The sequence below is a fragment of the Leuciscus leuciscus genome (assembly GCF_965113295.1).
Source record: "Leuciscus leuciscus genome assembly, chromosome: 25".
In the NCBI taxonomy this organism is placed as follows: domain Eukaryota; kingdom Metazoa; phylum Chordata; class Actinopteri; order Cypriniformes; family Leuciscidae; genus Leuciscus; species Leuciscus leuciscus.
The window spans coordinates 3,631,450-3,651,988 of NC_138724.1; the positions used below are offsets into that span (position 1 = coordinate 3,631,450).

The 20,539-nt window shown below is 36.5% G+C and overlaps 1 long non-coding RNA gene and 1 gene segment (V, D, J or C); one reads left to right on the plus strand and one right to left on the minus strand.

Annotated features, from left to right (window-relative positions):
• Positions 1 to 20,539, plus strand: part of LOC309490514 (Ig kappa chain V region Mem5-like) — a 243,030-nt gene that overhangs the window by 220,511 nt on the left and 1,980 nt on the right.
• On the minus strand, positions 1,956 to 4,714 carry LOC309490623. The gene is made up of 3 exons (XR_014202777.1): positions 4,308 to 4,714; positions 3,367 to 3,425; positions 1,956 to 2,759 (listed from the first exon to the last, which is right to left on the minus strand). It is a non-coding gene; the product is annotated as an uncharacterized lncRNA (long non-coding RNA).

The window sequence follows — 20,539 nt, forward strand, 5'->3', positions numbered from 1 at the left end:
GTGAAGCAGAAACACCAGTTGTTTTTAATGTGTAAGTGTTTAATAAAGTCAGTGGTCTTCACTATTGTTTTCATGACAGCCACACTGATGGGACGAAGTCAATAGGAGAGACACTTTTACCGCAAAGTATCAAAAGTTACATCCAGTCATAATTTACCATGTCTAAATATTCTTTATCATTTACCAGTCAAATTTGTATCTGAGACAAGATGATTTCCCTTAATGACAAAAAAGCAGGATTAGACTATATTCATCCCAGAATATATTTTTAATGACCTTAAGTTATTTATTTTCTACATTAGGCCATCATGTATCTAACCATCCAAGAGCTCATTCAGTGTTAAGAGCTGCACTGTTAGACATTTTATCGTATTTTTGCGGTAACTTACTGGCAGCACTATTGCCAGTAAGTTACTGTAAGTTCCCCTTTACAGTAGCTTACCTGTAAATGTGTTTTACAGTAAGATGCCCTTACCGCAATTTAATTTTACAGTATGATGCCCTTACCGCAATTTAATTTTACAGTAAGATGCCCTTACCGCAATTCAATTTTACAGTAAGATGCCCTTACCGCAATTTAATTTTACAGTATGATGTCCATACCGCAATTTCATTTTACAGTATTACAGCCCATTTTACACTATATTATTATTTATATTTTACATGAATGCTATTGAATTGAATAAATTCCAAAAAATCAACTTGAGTCCATGTACATCAGCATATTCTTTATTCACTCTCACAATCAATTACATCCATTTTATTTATTTATTGTGATGCAACATTAGGCAAGGCAGTTTTATTTATATAGCACGTCATACACTTTGGCAATTAAAAGTGCTTTACACAGTAAGGAATTAAAATAATCACAAAATAAAAGCAAGGAAAATTAAAGTGCACCTATTATGGATTTTTGAAAATGACCTTTCATGTAGTGTGTAACAGCTCTAAGGCCACAGATTGGATGTGTTCTATGACAGTGTAAACAGGAAAAAAAACACATGCATTCAGATATTTCGAGATCGGTTTCAGGCCTCATTCATATGTGAAAATAAATCAGATATAAATCGGATATGGGACGGATGGCCTGTCAAAACGTTGTCTCGTCGTAGGAGAGGAATGTGGACAAACGCAAAAAAAATAAATAAAAAAATAACAACTTTATTCCACTATTCATTTCCTTCTCTCTGGGCCTCGAGTTAGTTCATGTAGTATAACTGTGTTGTACGTCACACGTAGGCTCACTATTGGCCGACGCTGGTCATGTGTGTGATGCGTGTGACGTACAATACAGAAGCGCTGCGCAGTTATAATACGTGAACTAACTCGAGGCCCAGAGAGAAGGAAATTAATAGTGGAATAAAGTCGTTATTTTTTGTTTGTTTTTTGCGCACAAAAAGTATTCTCGTCGCTTTATAAACTTAAGATTGAGCCACTGTAGTCACTTGGACTATATTAACGATGTCTTTAATACATTTTCTGGGCCAGCAAGTTATAATGTCTTAGAAGCCTATGGAGGAGTGATCCAGCTCTCAGATTTAATAAAAAAATATCTTACGGGGTTGGAACAACATGAGGGTAAGTAATTACTGACAGAATTTAAATTTTTGGGTGAACTAACCCTTTAAATACCTATGCTAATCACTTTGTGGGCCACGATTATCTATAACTGTGTCTATTAATGCAGTATATCACTGAGAAACGTCCTGCTTGTGTCGTCCTTGTGATGGAGGTTCGGGTTGAATAACTAGTTCTCCCAGTGTTTCATTATTGGACTCGCGTTCGGATATGGTCAAATCGATGTCATTGTTCGTTACTGTGTTTAGTTTACGGTGTAGGAAGCCTCAGGACAGCTGATGTTGTTATGGCAATGGGTGTTTTTGTTTAAGACACGCGCGCTGTACGCAGTAAACCAATCACAACAGACTGAGCTGTCTGGACAGTAGTATGTGGAAAGGAGGGATTTAGAGAGATTGATTCATCTGACGAGCCGTTTAAGAATCTTTGAAAAATGTGGTGATGTGCAAATGTATATTATGAGAAAATTCAACAGTTTTTTTTACCTTTGATGCACGTAAACCTGTTGTAGGTAAGTGTTGTAGTAAATAGGATAATAGGGGCACTTTAAAACAGTTATAAAAACAATAAAAAAATGTTCAGTACAGTTATAAAATGAATTAAAAGAGTAAAAAGATAATACATAGATAAACTTCTCATCTGGCAATACACCGGTGTATCATATTTTTCACAACTCCCAGTTTTACTCTGAGATTTTCCCATGGTGATTACACTGTGTCTGTGGTGTTCTTGCGGCACGCCTAAGAAATCAACGTATCCAAAAAAACTGATTTTTCCCTAAAATCGTACATGAGAAGCTCTAGGACTGACTCACGGGGTAACCTCGGGTTCACTGCCCCATCAGTCCGCACCCCAAAGATTTGTCCGGAAGCTCTAGGAATGGAATCGAATCAGTCCGCACCCCACAGAACCTCGAGTTTAATTACACGTCAAACTCACTACTTCACCACAGACAGAGGTCATCAGCATGGTTTCATCTCTCAATTTCCCCAATTAAGTAATTTATGTTTGTCTCTTACCCAATTCGCAATGCCATTTGAGTTCAGTTTAGAATCAAAAGGAGGATGCAAAAGTAGAACTGGATTCATAACAAATCAAAGCAGGGATCATGACAATACGCAACAAAAGCATCCCAGTTGGTCTTGACTGGCCTCCATACCGGTAAACCACTGATGGCTGATCTGAAAAAAACAACAAACAAACAAACAAAACAGAGAAAATGTGTGAGAAATGGTTGAGTTTGGAGTTTTGGAGTTTATTTAATCTAAATTTGTTCATGGACAGACGAGAAATCAACTTGTGCAACAGCAGTTATTACCAGTCGAGTTAGTTTAAATAGTATAGCTTTATTGCACATCCCTTGTTAGGGAACTCTATTAATTGCCTGAATGTACAATTACGTTAAAGGTACACTGAGTAACTTTATGGCCCTTCAAACTTAAATCTGAAATAGAAAGCTTTTGTAACATTACAAATGTTCTTACTGTCACTTTAAGTCAATTTAATGCATTCTTGTTGAATTCAAGTATTAATTTCATTCAACAACCCAAAAAAAATAAAAAATAAAAATAAATACTGACTGAACAGTAGTGCTTTCTATTTCAGATAAATGCTGTTCTTTTGAACTTTTTATTCAAAGAATCCTGAAAAAAAAGGTGTACAACTGAAAATAATCAGAAATGTTTCTTGATTCACACAAGTGCTCCTAAAAAAAGTTATGCTGCAAGTACTGCAAGTTATGTTACAATATCACATAATGCATCTGATAGTTAGTCAAAACATACTTACAAAGCCAAAGATGCTCAGTGCTGAGGCTTTTAAAAGAGCCTTTGGGCTGTAGTTAGCTCCTGTTGACACAGGGAAAAGAGAGAAATAGAAGAAACATTATTTTTCAGCAATGATTATTGGCAAATGACTATATGTTATGAACATGATAAATGACAGATCTAGGACGACTGCTAGATTGATCAATCAGATGACAGTTAAATACCAATAATTGGCATAGAATTAAAAATGAATATTTTGCAATGAATATTTTTCAATTAGTCTGCCTTTACATTGCTTTAAATGCATTACTATTTTAACATGTCATATTTCGGTCCTGTGCAGAGTGAATCCAGCATTTATACGTAGCTGTAACATCTCTTACATCGTGTCTACACTTTGTTAATGAGAGTTTTCGCGAGCCTGCATAATTCGGCACTGAATAAAAACTCCTGCGTTCTCCAGAGCGCGAAAACAAATAAGCACAAATATGCACTGGAGCGTTTGGTTTGGCAAATCTGTTTCGCCAATATATTATAACAGTATCAAGTAACAGTATCAAAGTAGCAATCTCTTGCTTGCGTTTGAACCGGGCCTGGGGCAGAGAGAGCGCGAGAGAGTGCCTTTGAGAAAACGCGCTAGGCCTAACTTACTTCAAAACGCATTTAACTGACGAGTAAAATATGCCATAACTGGTCGTAAAAAGGACAGAAAACCTTTGTTTGTGTAAATATTAGATTGGGTCCATCTACTGGAATAGGCAGTCAGTCAATTCTATGGCATTTAATCGGATATTAAAGCAGCAGTTTCGAGGAAAATTAGACTGTCCTGTGAGCTGTTATTAAAAGCCTATTAGATTTTATTATTTAAGTTACTTTCTTCATACATTTAGCTATATTTAATTAGTATTGGTAATGGTTTACTTTGTAAAAGTAACTTATAAAATAAATTTGTTCAGTACTTACCTCAGAAAAAACCCCAGCTGGCGTCTAGCGATCCACTCTCAGCAGGGACGTCCGTTATGAGCGCGCACTCGACAAGTGACGTCACACAAACCTCAGTTTACATTCTGCCAGGTTGTTGCGCGGGCTTTGCAACAATTTAAATTTTGTGAGGTGTAAGCAAAGTTTATATATATATAAAGTTTATATTAATTTAAAATAAAATAAAAATACATTTATATTGCCTGTATGGGAACCAGTTGTGAATTTTTGTATATGTATATAAACATCCAGTGTTTGCATAGCTTAAAAATTAGAATGCAGATTCATGATTTTCATCTGCAGAACAAGATGGGGGGGAAAATATAAAACATTATCATATGATATTTTAATATGCCTAAAACATAAATACAATATGCATATACAAATTTCAAAAAATCTGTCTTCTTCATTTACAGTAGCACTACTGCTTTTGCGTAAACAGTAAAGTACTGTAAATTCCATATACAGTAAGTTATTGTAAATTTCATAAAAAATACCCATAACGCAGTGCATATTACAGTAGTTAACCGTAAATAATATAAGTGGTATTTTACTGGGCTTTTTTGCGGTAAGTAACTGTAAAATTACGGCAAAGTCTAACAGTGTGGACAGAAACTCTGCAGATACGCTTACATGAACAACTTGTGTTTCAATCGGACTGAATCCACTTCGATTGATGAATCTGAATGTAGAGTTTACATGAACGCTAAACATGTGATCGGGTTAATGTGTGCGTTTATTGTGCATACTTAAAATTAATATGCTGTTCACTTTTACTTGTTTGTGCTTGTAAAAGGCTATCTAAAAGGCTGTTGTCCATTATACGTTTGTTCTACTGAAATTCCCACAAGGATTTCAACATCATATTATTCGAAATGCATCATTAATAAATTTTCCACAGATGCTTAAAAAAGTTTTGTTTAAATTCAATCAACACGTGTAACACACGACTAAAGCTGATTGGTTCCAGAGCCGTTGAACGTCTGTGATTGGTTGTTATGATAATGAGCTTCTGTGTATCAGATGTGCTGTGTGTGCGTCATCTCTGCGTATGTTACTGGAGTGTGATTAGATTTAGAAGTAAACATTTAAACCGTTAGATTATATAGAGGATCGTGTCTCTTTAGAGGACTTGGAGGAAACCACAGGATTCATATGATTACGCCTGTTTCACACATAGGCTTCTCCATTTGCAGTGTGTATGTGTCACAGGAGCAACACACACTATTGTGTTTCCTCCTCCACGAAGTGCCGTCCATTATGTCGTGTTGTTGAGGATCTACTGTGTAGTTTTCTATTAATTATTTCCCCAAAAAACACTCTCCCTTCAGTAGATCCAGACTATAACTGAAAGCGGTTTGAGTTTTTCTTTGTTCAGTTTGCACACTAAATATGGGTTGGAGCTCTTCTCAGATTGATGAATTTAACATTAAAATGCACAACATTTTCTTCCGGAGGAGGGCATGCCCCCGAACCCCCTGGAGGACCCGAGGTCACCCACCACAGTTTTACTAAAACTCCTGTGAGAAACACTGGCACTGCTCTGCCAGAGCCGCTTATAACTTGTGTTAGGACTCATCACTGTGGAGTATACTTCAACTGTTTTAATAAATGACTTTTTTTTATTTTATTTTTTTTTCTTCTGTGAACTCTCACTCGTTCCTACTAAAATAGGAGTTGGTATATATATTCAAGGGCGTGCAAAAGATGGTTGGTGTTTATGATCATATGTAGTGGGCCGGTCTGGGCCAAAATGCAACCACAAACTATACATCAATTCTACACTCATTATTTAAGTTCATACTTAGATCAAATGAGTAGACTTAATAACATCCAGTGTACTTTTGGACACCACTACAAATGCCTGTGTCCCAAAATAGTGCCTCTGTTTAATAGTATACTATAGTGGACTTTGACAACTTCACACCAACTACATATCAGCACTGTTGCATCTTAAATGCTAATTTAATATAAATAAAATGTCAAATTACATATTCTTGTGTAACATTATTTGAAAAACATTTAGATAATTATATTACATTTAAAAAAAGACTAAAATGTGATTTCATAATACATTTTGTTTTGTCAACCACATAGTTAATAAGCCATTGCCATTTAGAAAGCTGAACCTACAATTACATATAAACTTCATACTTATGCCATATTTGTTTAAGCCATTAATAATCCAACAACAAAGCCCTATACCAATAAATACTGATACATTTAATTTATACACTTATGAAAAATTATTTTATATTGAATTAATAATTTGTATAGTATTTTTAACATGCAGAATTGCTGCTGTGCAAAGGTGTACAGTAAGTAAAATATGATGATTATAACTTCATATATGCAAACTACAAATTCATACATTTTAAATTAAATCCTATAGTAATTTTGGTCATCAATTAATTAATTCATTATTTCAATTACTCTAAAATTCTAATATTTTTAATAAAATTACCACTTAAACACCACTGACAGAAAATTACACAAAATAAAAAAGATAAATGCCTGCAGAAATATCTTATTGTGAAACTCTTTAAATAAATGTAATATTGACCAAACATTCCCTTCTACTATCCACTTAATCTTTAATGTTGCATTATTGTTTAATATACAAATACTACAATTACTAGCTTAACATACACACGGGTATTTGGACAAAACATGAAACAGAACAAAGGTTGAAACTTTTATTTTCAAAAACAACAATGAACAATTATTTGCAAGTTTAAAATAAATACAAAACAAACAAAAAAGCATACATATTTATATGTATATAATATATTTAAATATCAAATCTAACTATTGACCTTCCTTTATAAAATGTACCAATCATAAATGAACATCCATTTAAACTAAAAACTAAAAACTAAAAATGCAATTTCACAATTAACTGCAATAAATATAATACTACGATTAATTATAAAAACTTAAATTAACGTCACATTATCATTATATTAAACTTCCACAAATTCCTACATATTAATGTCACATTCACCGTCTGTCATCGTCCTGTCAGCACTACACTACCCAGAATCAATGTTAAAACTATCCATATTAAACTTTTATACTATTTTTGTCCCTAAACTACTACTTATCTTTAACAAACTTAACCAACTATTTTAACACATTATAACACTAATCTCACTGAACGACACATTTTACTTAATCTCAATTTTCCTAAATATTTACTAGCATTCCAAACTTTAAAAAAACAAATAACATGCAATATTAACAACTTCATTTTTATTTTTTTGTGATTGTGATTTTTACACAATTTATCACTTTTTTCTTCCCAGTCTTCCCTGGATTTCTCAAACTGCGGTCACATTTGGCATGCTTTGGACGTGCTCCCACCTCTTTTTCCACAGTTCCTTCAACAGACTCTTCACTTCTCTTACAATCAGTCATGTTGCCCTTTTCATCCACTTCAACCTTCTCAGTCTCCTTTTCATTCACACTATCCAACTCTTCACCAGTTTCACTCCTGAAACACTCCTCAAGCATGAGATCATCAACAAACTCCTGAGGGGTGCTGCAGCTTGCAGTCGGGCCTGAATCTGTTGCCCGATCCATCTCGTTAGTACACATACACAAATGATATATATTTGAAATATATTTTCAGAGTATATTTTGGAATATATGCAAATATTTATACTATTATGCTACTCTGAATAATACCTGAACTTCGTATTTTGAGCACTTCCTGCGTTGTTGTTGCTTTTGCCTCTTTATGATGACTCGCTGAACTTAGTCCTAATTTGTAAGTCGCTTTGGATAAGGGCGTCTGCTAAATGACTAAATGTAAATGTAAATGTAAATATTTGAAATTGGCCCAATCATATATTTTTGTTATATTTCAGAATATATTTCAATGTATTTTTTTCTGTATGGGTCCCCAAAAGTGTCAAAAATATATGTGGCATATATTCCAAATACATTGAAATATATTCTGAAATATAACAAAAATATATGATGTTAAGTGTGAAATATATTTATTGGGCCAATTTCAAATATTTGCATATATTCCAAAATATACTCTGAAAATATATGTCTTTTGTGTATGGGTAGACTGAGAACATGGAGGCAAAAATGCTGCTGCAGTAATGCGGTTTCCTCTGCCCTTTAACTGGATTCTGTCCTCCACAAGCAGCTTGGACACCAGAACATCCGTGTCAAAGAACCTTTCAGATCCTACATTTAGAAGTTGGCGCAGCACATAATCATCAATGAGAAATTCAGTCATTTTCCCAGTAAAATCTTCGATAGTCACTTTTGCACACAAAACTGCAACAACACCGCACACTGTTGACATCTTATTATTGCAGTGTCAAGGTTAACATTTGGCAAAACATGTCGCTTTGGACACATGTACTCCATTTCACCTCTGCGGTGACAAGCTGCCCTTCAAAGACCTTCACGTTGTTTACAATGCCATGTACCTCCATATCAACATCTAGCAGAGTTACTTTAGACTGTGCTGTAGTGGAAATGGACGTTTCTCCACCGAACTGCCTCACGGACACATTTGTCAAGTAATAGCATTTTCCATTGTGCTAAATGTCGCCGCCCCATACACACAAACACACAAAGCGATACCATGTGTTTTGTCTGCCACATCATAAGATATTTTCTGCATCTCCTGATGGGATCTTGTGACACACACTTGGTCTTCAGTCAGTTGAAGAATCTTCACCGAGACATTAACCTAAAAATTCCAAAACAGACAACAAAGTACTTAGTTCCATATGACAACAACACACTTACACATTAATACAGTTTTACTACCAAGCAAAAGCAAAATATCATAACTCATTTTGTGACAAACGAGTCATTAATTTGTATAGGACATAGATGTCCTACTTTATGATATATATAATTATATTTACTTAATTACTGGCTGTTTTTTTTGTTTATATATCACAAATTATTAACAGTCAGTAAGGGTAACGAACTACATATTTCTTAATACATAACAATATAACCTTTTCAAGAAAAACAAGAACTACATGCATCCATTTAATATATACAGTCTACATTTAACAATTATTTTTGTCCATAAATCAATCAATTATTTTATTTTAACTAGTCAAAATACCATATTGATTATTTTTTCAAATGATCTATATTTTTCTGATCTTATCAGTCAAATCTTTACTTATACAATTAATAAATTCCCAACATCAGCTATTAATCTTTTAATGTTTCATCCACATTTAAAATAAGCAAGATATTCTTAGCAAACACTCAAATAAAATACAAACAATATTATAACATTAATAAAAATACAATCTGTAATATGGCAACATTACATGCATATGACACAAGCAAAAGATTTTCTCTCAAATGTTTGTTTTACGTTAGACATAACCAAATATTTATGTAAACATTGTGTGTATTTGACAGTATTAGCGCAATGAGACTCTAAAAATAATGTAGTACAGTATTTTGAGCCGTGGCTGTGGCCAGGGATGGCCCAGCCTAACAAATGCTCCGCCTATTATTATAATGATCAAAATCGGTTGAAACTGCCCTTATGTCTGTGATCTCCCGCCGTTTTGAATTAAGATTTGAAAATTGTCTTGTGTGTCCCAGGCCTAAGATAACTGAACGGTCTTTTATCAATCCAAAACACTAAACAATGTTGCAGATAGCAAGCACAGCTGGGCTGATTCCGGCTGAAATGCGTCACTGTTGGCTCACTGTCGGCATCGGTGAACAGATAATGGGCCAGATCCGTGCCGACTGTGCAAAACACTTCTGGCTGACTGACAGCTTTTTCTGTGTGGGCCAGCCTCGGCTGAACGCAGTTGTACTGGTGTCAGGTCCATACTCGGTGTAGCTGTGTGGATTTACCTTCGGCCCGAGTTTGCTTTGTCACAAGCGGGCCACTACTAGAATTAAGGAACTCAGCCATATGAAAAAAAGGTTTTGGCGGTTAAATCCTGAGGAAGATCCTGCAGACGCAGACCATCGTTTTCAAGAGGAATCATTCAGCTGAAAAAATTAGCAATTCATTTAATTAATTTATTGTTCTAGTGTTCTTTGATTAATTGTCAAGATAAATATATTTTTTAATTTTCTTTTTTATATCTAGATGTTTGCGATGAAATACCCATTCGGTCGAGGAGGTACGAGTGTTGATGAGATAATACGCCTATAATACGGTCTCTTTTTAAGATGATTGTGTTTATCATTGTATTTCTGTGAATGGCATTTTAACATTTATGACTATTTATCTGCAGCTTCAAATTCAGAATACAGGTTTGTGACTATTGCCTGCGAATGCAAATCTCAACATTCAACAGGTTTTCAAGAACAAATATTTATTGTACAAGTTCTCAAATTCACATCTACATGCTCTCGAGTTTTGCTACTCTTTTACCTTCATGTAATCTTTTCCAATCTTCAAGCAGGAGCTGAATAAAATACTCTGAATGATATCAGTCCACAGTCTGACTTGTGAAGCGGCCTGAAGCGAACACACACCATGTTCGTTGTTTGGCCAGAGGAGAACTGACCCCGACGGAGCCTGTTTTTCTTTCTTCATTCTGTCACTGGTGGAGTTTGGGTTCTTGCCACTGTCGCCTCTGGCTTGCTTAGTTGAGGACACTTCTTCTTAATATTCATGATCTCCTGCATTGACACCATTATATGAGAACTGAACTGAGCTGGACGATGACATCACGGTTTTCTGCAGAGCTGCTTAAAGCTGCCGTCGGCAACATTTTTTTGATCATATTCAGTGAAATCGACACTATAATCCGACAGAACAACATAAATAAAGTGGTTTTAGAAAAAAAAACGAGCTTCTAACTCCACCTGGAGCGTGTTATTTGTTTTGCAAAAATCCACCGCTCCCAGATCATCAGGTCCAATCAGCGGAGGGGGGTGTGAGATCTGACTGTCAATCACATGTCGTGCACACGCCACGATCACAGATCCCCTCTCCCTCACAGCTCGCGCACATTACAATATCACATGCACAGGACACGCCTGAAGTTCGCCTGATTGTACGAAGCGTGATGGCGGAGAGATTAACCAATTCCTCTGTTATTGCTATCTATGGATAGATTAGTCAGGGCACCCTACCTCCGAGTCCATGGTGATGATCGATGCTGAAGAGACGTGCGCGTTCACAGAAAATCAGGTACACATGCACTGACGAACACGACGTCTATGGGCGGGTGCTCGTTGGTAGTGGGGAGGGGCATGAGAGTTGTAAACATTCAAAATTTTGGCTAAGTCAACCAATCTGCCAGACTTGCCGACTGCAGCTTTAATAATGAAAATGAACTATTTTTATAATTGATATACTTTATACAGTTATTGAACAGAACTGAATCAACACTGAACTGAATTCAGCTGAACAATGACACTTTTCTTTTTAGAGCAGCTTTACAGCCAAATTGAACTCTGTGTGCATCATTGATAACTTTCCTGTTTCTAAAACAAAGCTTTCAGAAACCATTGAACAAATTGCTTTGCAAAATGACTCACTGTTTCGAGGCTCTCACACGCTGGTCAGAACAGAGAAAACTCAGCATGAAAACAGTTTTTATTGAAAGTTAACATTTTTATTTTCAATTTTTATTTTATCAGTTTTTATTCAATGCAATTACCAAATCATCTAATACCAGTAAATATGAAATGTCTTTATAATATGTGTTAGTTTATTAAATTGAAGGGCTTGTTTTGTTTGTTTTATGGAGAGCTTGATAATCAGACCAATTAGACACTTTTAACTACAACTCCTTTTTTATTATAAAAATGTGTCAATAAACATCTAATATTTAAAAAGAGATCATCGTAATGACATGAAGGATGAAGCCAGTGCTGCCAGATTTGGTAATAATTGGTTTGTTGGTTTTCAAACACCTACATTTTATAGATTAATTGATTAATAAACAAAACTCAAGTGTGCATGTAGTCCATAAAATCATTCATCATTATGTATAAATACACCGGCCCACCGCAGAGTCGACTGGTGTTGGTGATGACGTCGCTGACGAGAACACACTTTTAGCCAATCAGAGATCAGCAATCAGACGTGATCATTCATGACTGACGGGTTTTTAGTGAGATCATTTGTAGCTGTATATTCGAGTGATCACTATGTTAAAGTGACATAAATATACAGTTGTATCTACAGTGAAGTATTGAAGCACGTTTCCGCCATGGTTGAGTAAAAAAATAGGATTCTTTAAGTCATAATAATGAGAAACTTTATCATAATTATGACTTAGTTTCTCATTATATTGAGAATGTTTCTCATAATGACTTAACATCTCATAATAATGAGAAACTTTCTTGTAATAATGACTTAACAGCTCATAAATGCAATTAAAGTGATTGACTTTCCTGCAGTTAGATTACATTACAGTGGAAAGTTTTACAGGGACAAACACCACTCATATTTTCTCAAAATGTTTGGTCCATTTTAGTAATGGATATAAGATTATATGTTATATGTTTACTTACATCATAATAAATAACTAAAGTGTGTGAAAGGTTTGATATTGTGTAGTTTGTGATCCTCCATCAGCAGCTGCAGTTTCTCTCAGCTGTATCAGTGCAGTCACTGTGACGTCTGACTGACAGAGGTTTTTGTACGACTCTTTATCACTGTGTGAACACTCCTTTACTGTTGATCCAGTGTTCACTCTGACAGTAATAATCTCCTGTATCTTCAGTCTGGACTCCACTGATGGTCAGAGTAAAATCAGTTCTGGATCCACTGCCACTGAATCTAGATGGAGTTCCAGTATAAGGTCTTGTCGCAGACTGAATCAGGAGTTTAGGAGCTTCTCCAGGTTTCTGTGAGTACCAGGCCATACAAGTATATGAACCTGTACAGTAATCGCTCACTACTGTGTTTGTTTTGCAGTTTATAGAGACTGATTCACCAGTTTGAACCGTTTTTACAGAAGGAGTCTGAGTCACAGTCACCTGTCCACTGAAACCTGATAGAAATAGTGAGAGTTAGAAAAGCAGCATGACTGTGTAACATTCACTGTTGATGATATTATAATATTCAATTGAACATTTTCTTGAAACATTTACCTTCAATGCACAGACAGAGAGTCCAGATGAAGATGTTGATTGTGTTCATTGCTGTAGTTTAGTCTTGTGTGATGATGAAGATTGTGTTCTGCTCTCAGTCATGAAGTGTTAAACTCACAGCACTATAAACACTCTCAGAGCACTGAAGCATGTGCTGACAATGCAAAGAAGTGGGCAGGATTTACAACAGCTTGTGCTGATAACAAACTAATATACACTAGAGTTACAGAATCGTGACTTTATTTTGTATTTTTATTGTGACTCCTGAGACACTGAGGATGTGCAGATGAACGTCCATCTCTGTGTCCATATTCAGTCATGTGACCATCATCACTGCTACACTTCCACTAGATGAACCGCCATCACTAAAGTAAGATCATGAATCATGAGTCTGTTCAGAAAGTATCAGGACTGATTGTGAATCTCTAATCAGAGTTCATGGTGTCACTCCATCTATCATGAAGCCTCATGTGTGTCTGAAATCATCAAATGGAGAAGAAACAGGCTGTTAACCCTCTGAGGTCTGAGGGGTTTTTGGGGTCATTGAGATGTTCTGACATGCCCTGACATTTGTGCTTTTTTCAGTTGCTTATAAACATATTAATGGCAAAGGTGTAAATTCACTCTATAAAGCACAAACAGGGCTACCATAATATGTGAGCCACGTGTATGTACATGTTTTCATTTTTGAGAGAATAATGTTTATGCGTGGATATTGAAAAAACTAAAAACTAAAATTTCTGAAATAAGGCCACAAAACACATAGTAAATATGTGTCAATAAGACTTTTGACTAATGGATGTCGTCGCCTATAGTTTTTTCTTCAAAATTATGTGAAAATAGTCTTGCTTTATCGTTCACATAAAACCATACATTGATTTAAATTGATGTAAAACAGGTTTTGCTTGGAAAGCCAATATGCGAGGGGGGCGTGAACGAGGAGTGGTTTACACCTGAGAATACAATGTCCCACCCACTCTGCATAATGATGAGCCATTCACTCAGGTGTGACACAGTGACTGACCCACAATGCAAGGACAAAAGATATATTTAGAAGAAGACTTATATTGACCATTTAAGATTTTGCTTACATCTATCTTGTAAATATGTTTTGCTATTTTATTAAAAAGGTTACAATTACAACAATAATTACAATTTCAACAATATTTCAAGTGTACTCTTTCTTTGTAAAAAAAAAAAAGATTATAGGCCTACATTTTATCTATGTATTCATTAGTTTGAATATAGTCAACATTGGAACAGCTAACATCTTAATTGATGACTTTATTTTTGACAAAAATAGATATAGAAATTGCTAAACAAAAGCTTATTTGACGTGGCAGTATATTCTACAGTAAAAACTGTACCCAAATCTAGTCAACAAGATGTTGTCTTTCATATTTCGCCTGACTGTAACGTTGTTTTCATGAAATATTAGGGCATATTGTTAATTTGCAGTTTAATACGTTGCTTATACAAATAGCCTACATTTTATTTCAACATATTTCAGTCGAATTTTCCTTTCCTCAGTATAGCAATACAGTTTGCTAAAACATCATCATTCATTCACACACGCAATTTAAATTTAACTTCTGGCAAAGATGAAGTTGACGATAGGCTATTGACTCGCGATCTTCGCAGTAGGCTAGTGAACGCACCGGAGAAATGCACATTTATTAGGCTACATAGTTTTTTGTTTTGGATGGTTTTGTTTAGAACCAGCTTTCTGTAAATATATTTCACATTTTTTAGACATGTGAGGCGAGTAGGCTACGGTCTGGTTAATGATGATCTCCAGTTCAAGCACCTTATGTTGTGATTGCTATAGCTTATATTTACTTTAAATCCAGGAAATTTGTTAATGAAAAAATTATTAAAATTAAGATACAATTGATACAAAACGAAATTCGTTTTAAAGAAAGGATTTGTAGTTTCTGTTTTGAGGTCTCTGTGAAAGTTTGAAAGTCTTTTAGTGGCTTTCAGAGCGCTCGCGTCCATAATGGAGAACTGTCACGTAATATTGTTTTTTCCTCATAAATGCGAACACGAAAAATAAAAGACAAAAGACTTTTAAGTAAAACTTACTCCGACATTGTGTCCTCGGCGGAATTCGCTCTTCAAAATGCTGCCGTTCGTCGTCTGTTACAATCTTCCTCTGAGGAAACAACTTCCTCGCTGTCCAGAATCATCTGAAGGGCGTCTTTACTGGAGAAGCGTGCCATACTCAAAACGCGATGAACTATCAGTAAGTCTGATGAAGAAACTGTGTTTTTATGGCATTGATCGGGGGGCGTATGCGATGCATACTAGATCACCTAAACTATTTACCATTTGAATAGCGCCGGGGGCGGGGCGGCCTCAACTCATTATAGAGATAATGAGGCAGAAGGAAAAACGGTACCTCTCCTTGCTTTCAAACGGATTACATGAGTTGAAAACATTTGTTTTTTATATAAATTACTTCATTTAAAAGAAGAGATTTCAAGCTTCATAAAGACATATCTCACGTGTCTGTGTGAGAAGTATTCGGTGAGTTATTGTTCATTTTCGGACGCGTTTCAGAATGGACTTCACTGACAGAGAGAAGGCAGAACTCGCTTCGTGTTTATTTTTCTTTATTTGGCGAAAAGCTCAACACTTTGTTTTTATTATGAGTATACACAAAAATAATACACATTTAACAGAATCGATTGATGTACGAAACTCCTATGAAAAATCAAAGTCAACAGAGTATTTATGAGTTTATTTTACACTGATAAAAAAAAAAGCGAGCTGGTATCGCCGGCGATACCGTAGACCTCAGGGGGTTAAAGATGGAGACATATTAGAGCTTGTTCACGTTTCATGATCTTGTGTGGAGATTCATAACCAGTCCAGATACTTTTAGAACAGACCTTGAATATGAAAACATGCTTGACTGTGGAGAAAATACCTTTTATATTTTCATGGTTGACACTTTCTAATGACTTTGGCTCTAATATTCAATAAACTCATTATTTGAAGGTCATAGCCTTGGAGGTTCCTATGTTAGGCCTCAGGCTGGCAGGAGTCAATCCATCTAGTTATGTATCAAGGGTTAGGAGCTATTTCCCTTTATCAGTTAGACAGTTGGTTATCTACAGAAACCACTCATATGCACTTTTGCCTTCACCTCTTATCTAATACTTTCTACTGTCTGGGGTTCCCATCCATTCAGTCGAGCCTCCGGCTCCAGACCTCCCCTTCTTACACCAAATCTTATGACAAGCTAGTTTGGATCTGCCCTCTACTTATTCCTATCGTCCGTGAGTGTGCCAGATGCTTTACACCAGGGCGTTTTTCTCTCAGTGTGGCAGCGTGGGTATTCGTTCCCCAAAGTATCGAGTATCGATGCAGTGGGAGTTCCCTTTACGAAAGGGAACGTCTCGGGTTACTATTGTAACCCTCGTTCCCTGAGTGGGGAACGAGACGCTGCATCCCTCTGCCACACTTTTCGCGCCCCTTGACAACGACTTGCTTTGACCAATCAGAAGCTAACATTTCCTGGTTCCTGTGACCCTTTTATAGCTTCCGGATCACCGTCAAATGCGGCGTCACGAGTGACGCAATGACGCTACACCAATCGAGATTGGAATAGTTCCATAGTTGACTTCAGATGCTTCATGCCGAAGGCATTCCCCAAAGTATAGAGTATCGATGCAGTGGGAGTTCCCTTTACGAAAGGGAACTCTCTCGCTGACAGATACTCCTTTTCCACCAAGGCAGTGCTGGTGTCGGTTCGGAGCCGGTGCCTACTCGCGAACCAGTTCTTTGTGTTTCGACAGTCAAAGAACCGGTTCTCGGCCAGGAAAATTGGTTCCAAAGCGGCACCAACTCTTTGCTGGACTAGAACCGTTCTTTTACCACGTCATGCTTACATCGGGGGCTGGGGGCGGGGTTATTGGCGAACTTCTTCTCGAACGTAACCTCCGTCTATAGTAATCCAGACGAGCAGCACAAATGTGTTCTAAACATCTTCTTCTGACCCCAATATAGGATCGCAAAGCCAGGAGAAACATTTGCAGAAAGACGATGTAGTCCAAAATTGTAATTGTTATGCTTGAAGTTGGGAAAGCTAAGACGTATCGCAATGTACACAGAGACGTAACGACGTCGTTCGCTGGGCTCTCTAGTCAGTGGAAAAACAAACAGGTTCTGAGAAGGTTCGCAAGTTGAACCAGCACCAGTTCCGAACCAGTTTAGAAAGAGATATACGATTGTGTTACATGTTTACTTACATCATAATAAATTAATAAAGTTTGTGAAAGGTATTGTATTGATATTGTGTAGTTTGTGATCCTCCATGCAGCGTTTATACGCCCACGTATAAATCTAATTAATTATTATTCATAACGAATTATGATCAATAATTAATAATTTAATTATTTTTAATTATCTTCAGAATTTACTGTAGCAGAATCAATAGTATGATCATTTTATCAGTTCATCCCATGAACAGAAAGCATAAACAAGTATTAACTCTAGGAAATATAATATCTTCCTGGCCAAGAAAGAATTAATCCCCAGCTAACAATAAATTAAGAAATAATCACGGGTAAAAGCATATATAGGTAACTTAGATCGAAGTTCAAGACAATAAAATGTATTAAGCAAACACAAGTAATCTCTTTGTTCAAATACAAACAATACTTTATTGATTATATACTAACATAAAAGCTAATATCTAACACAAACACACACACACACATTCATACGAGTTGCAGAAAGATTAAGTTTTAAGAGTGAGTTTAAGAGTGAGATGATGAAATCACAAGTTTCTGCACTTATAAGGCATGACCTGGAACAAACCTTAAATAATTAATTTAACCCTTCTATCGTTTCTTAGACAGGTTATTAAATGTATATTAATACACCAGTTCAGTTTTAGTCTGGAGGTATACTTGCTGGTCTTTGCTTTTGGGGATTCCCTTTTGTTGAGCGTCAAAGGAGTTTTCCCGGTCCGTTCGTTGGCTGGTGTCCTTGTGCCTGGGTCTGGGGCGGCCAGTCACGTGGTGTGCTGGCGGAATGAAAGTCTTTGTTTGAAGCTGGCTTTGCAGAAGACACGTGGCTCGAAATCTTGTCGCAAAACTTCACTTAGAACCGAGACTCACAACGGAAAATAAAGGAAAACTTAGGAAAGAAAAGACAACTTAGACGAGAGTAGTAAGATGGCTTGAATAAAGCTGTTGAACCCGTTCTTCTGATCTTAATTTGGGTTCTTTGTCTCTGCGTTTACATGGTTACTCGTCTGATTGAGATCTTCATCCTTTTTCTGCCCATCTATCTTGAGAGTGGTAGCAGAGCGTTTCTTGGGGGTGAACCCAGAGAGCTAGAGTTAGAGAGCAGAGCGAAGAGATAAGAGAGCGAACTTTGTTTCGGGTCTAAGAATTTAAACTCAAAGTTTTCCAACCTCCAGGATGAGTTCTGGCCAATTAGACACTGGCTAAATTTAGGAGGTGGCATTCTTCTCAGTTCGGATCGTAAATTATCTTATCTGGGGGGTTTCCTTACTAACAGAGAGAACAGATGCCACAGTTTAGACATGATCAGTATTATAAGAATACGAAACATTTTACACAGATTTCAATCAAGCCATCTTTTGAATCAAGAGCATAGGATCATACTGATATGAAACACAACACACTTTCATTCAAACATCTAACAGTTATAACATTACATGAGTTATATGGTATCTAAGCATATTAAACACACATATAAGTTGCAGACACAAAATAGAGTTATGTAGTTGCATGATGTTTGATTGTAAGTCCATTGAAAATTGTTCTTGAATGAGTTTTATGTATACTGTAGGAAAAAAACTCAGTTTTCTGGTTTAGAGAGAAACGGACTCTGTTTGTTCGTTCAGAGGTCCCAACGGGGAAGGGGTCAGGAATGTTGTGGGGGAAAACAACATCTGCTGGTATCGATCCGTCTTGCAAACTATCGAAGTTGACCAATAAAAGTCGTTGGTTACAGACTCTCTGGAGCCTGGGTGAGTTATGGCCCTGGGATGTGAGACACTTGTGTGATGCCTTGGTCTCTGTCTTTCTCTTAACCAATCAGTAATTTGGCAACAAAGCTAGTCATTGACCAGTTATGTGTTAGTGCTGGGGGCTCTTTTAAATAGCCCGACTGGTTGGCGCCTGGATCCTGTGACAAGATGGATGAGGATGCAAAAGTCCTGACCAAATCTTCCTCTTTGTTCGGCAGGAAGTGGAAAGTTTGAATTAATCTTCTGGAAGAAGATTAGTCTGCGTTTGGTTCATACCCATTGTCGCTACATCCATCAGCAGCTGCAGTTTCTCTCAGCTGTATCAGTGCAGTCACTGTGACGTCTGACTGACAGAGGTTTTTGTACGACTCTTTATCACTGTGTGAACACATAGCTATTGTGATAACTCTGACAGTAATAATCTCCTGTATCTTCAGTCTGGACTCCACTGATGGTCAGGGTAAAATCAGTTCTGGATCCACTGCCACTGAATCTAGATGGAGTTCCTGTATTACGGCTTGTTGCATAATATATGAGGAGTTTAGGAGCTTCTCCAGGTTTCTGTGAGTACCAGGCCATACAAGTATATGAACCTGGACAGTTATTGCTCACTGCTGTGTTTGTTTTGCAGTTTATAGAGACTGATTCACCAGTTTGAACCGTTTTAACAGAAGGAGTCTGAGTCACAGTCACCTGTCCACTGAAACCTGATAGAAACAGTGAGAGTTAGAAAAGCAGCATTCACTGTTGATGATATTATAATATTCAATTTAACATTTTCTTGAAACATTTACCTTCAATGCACAGACAGAAAGTCCAGATGAAGATGTAGATTGTGTTCATTGCTGTAGTTTAGTCTTGTGTGATGATGAAGATTGTGTTGTGTTCTGCTCTCAGTCATGAAGTGTTAAACTCACAGCACTATAAACACTCTCAGAGCACTGAAGCATGTGCTGACAATGCAAAGAAGTGGGCAGGATTTACAACAGCTTGTGCTGATAACAAACTCAGAAACTCTACATAGAATATTTTACTTTCAGAATAATGTTATTGAACCATTTAGTGATTAATTGCACATACAGTATTTATTAATTGTGAAATATTTTTGTTTATGTCTATTTTTTCCCCACATTTT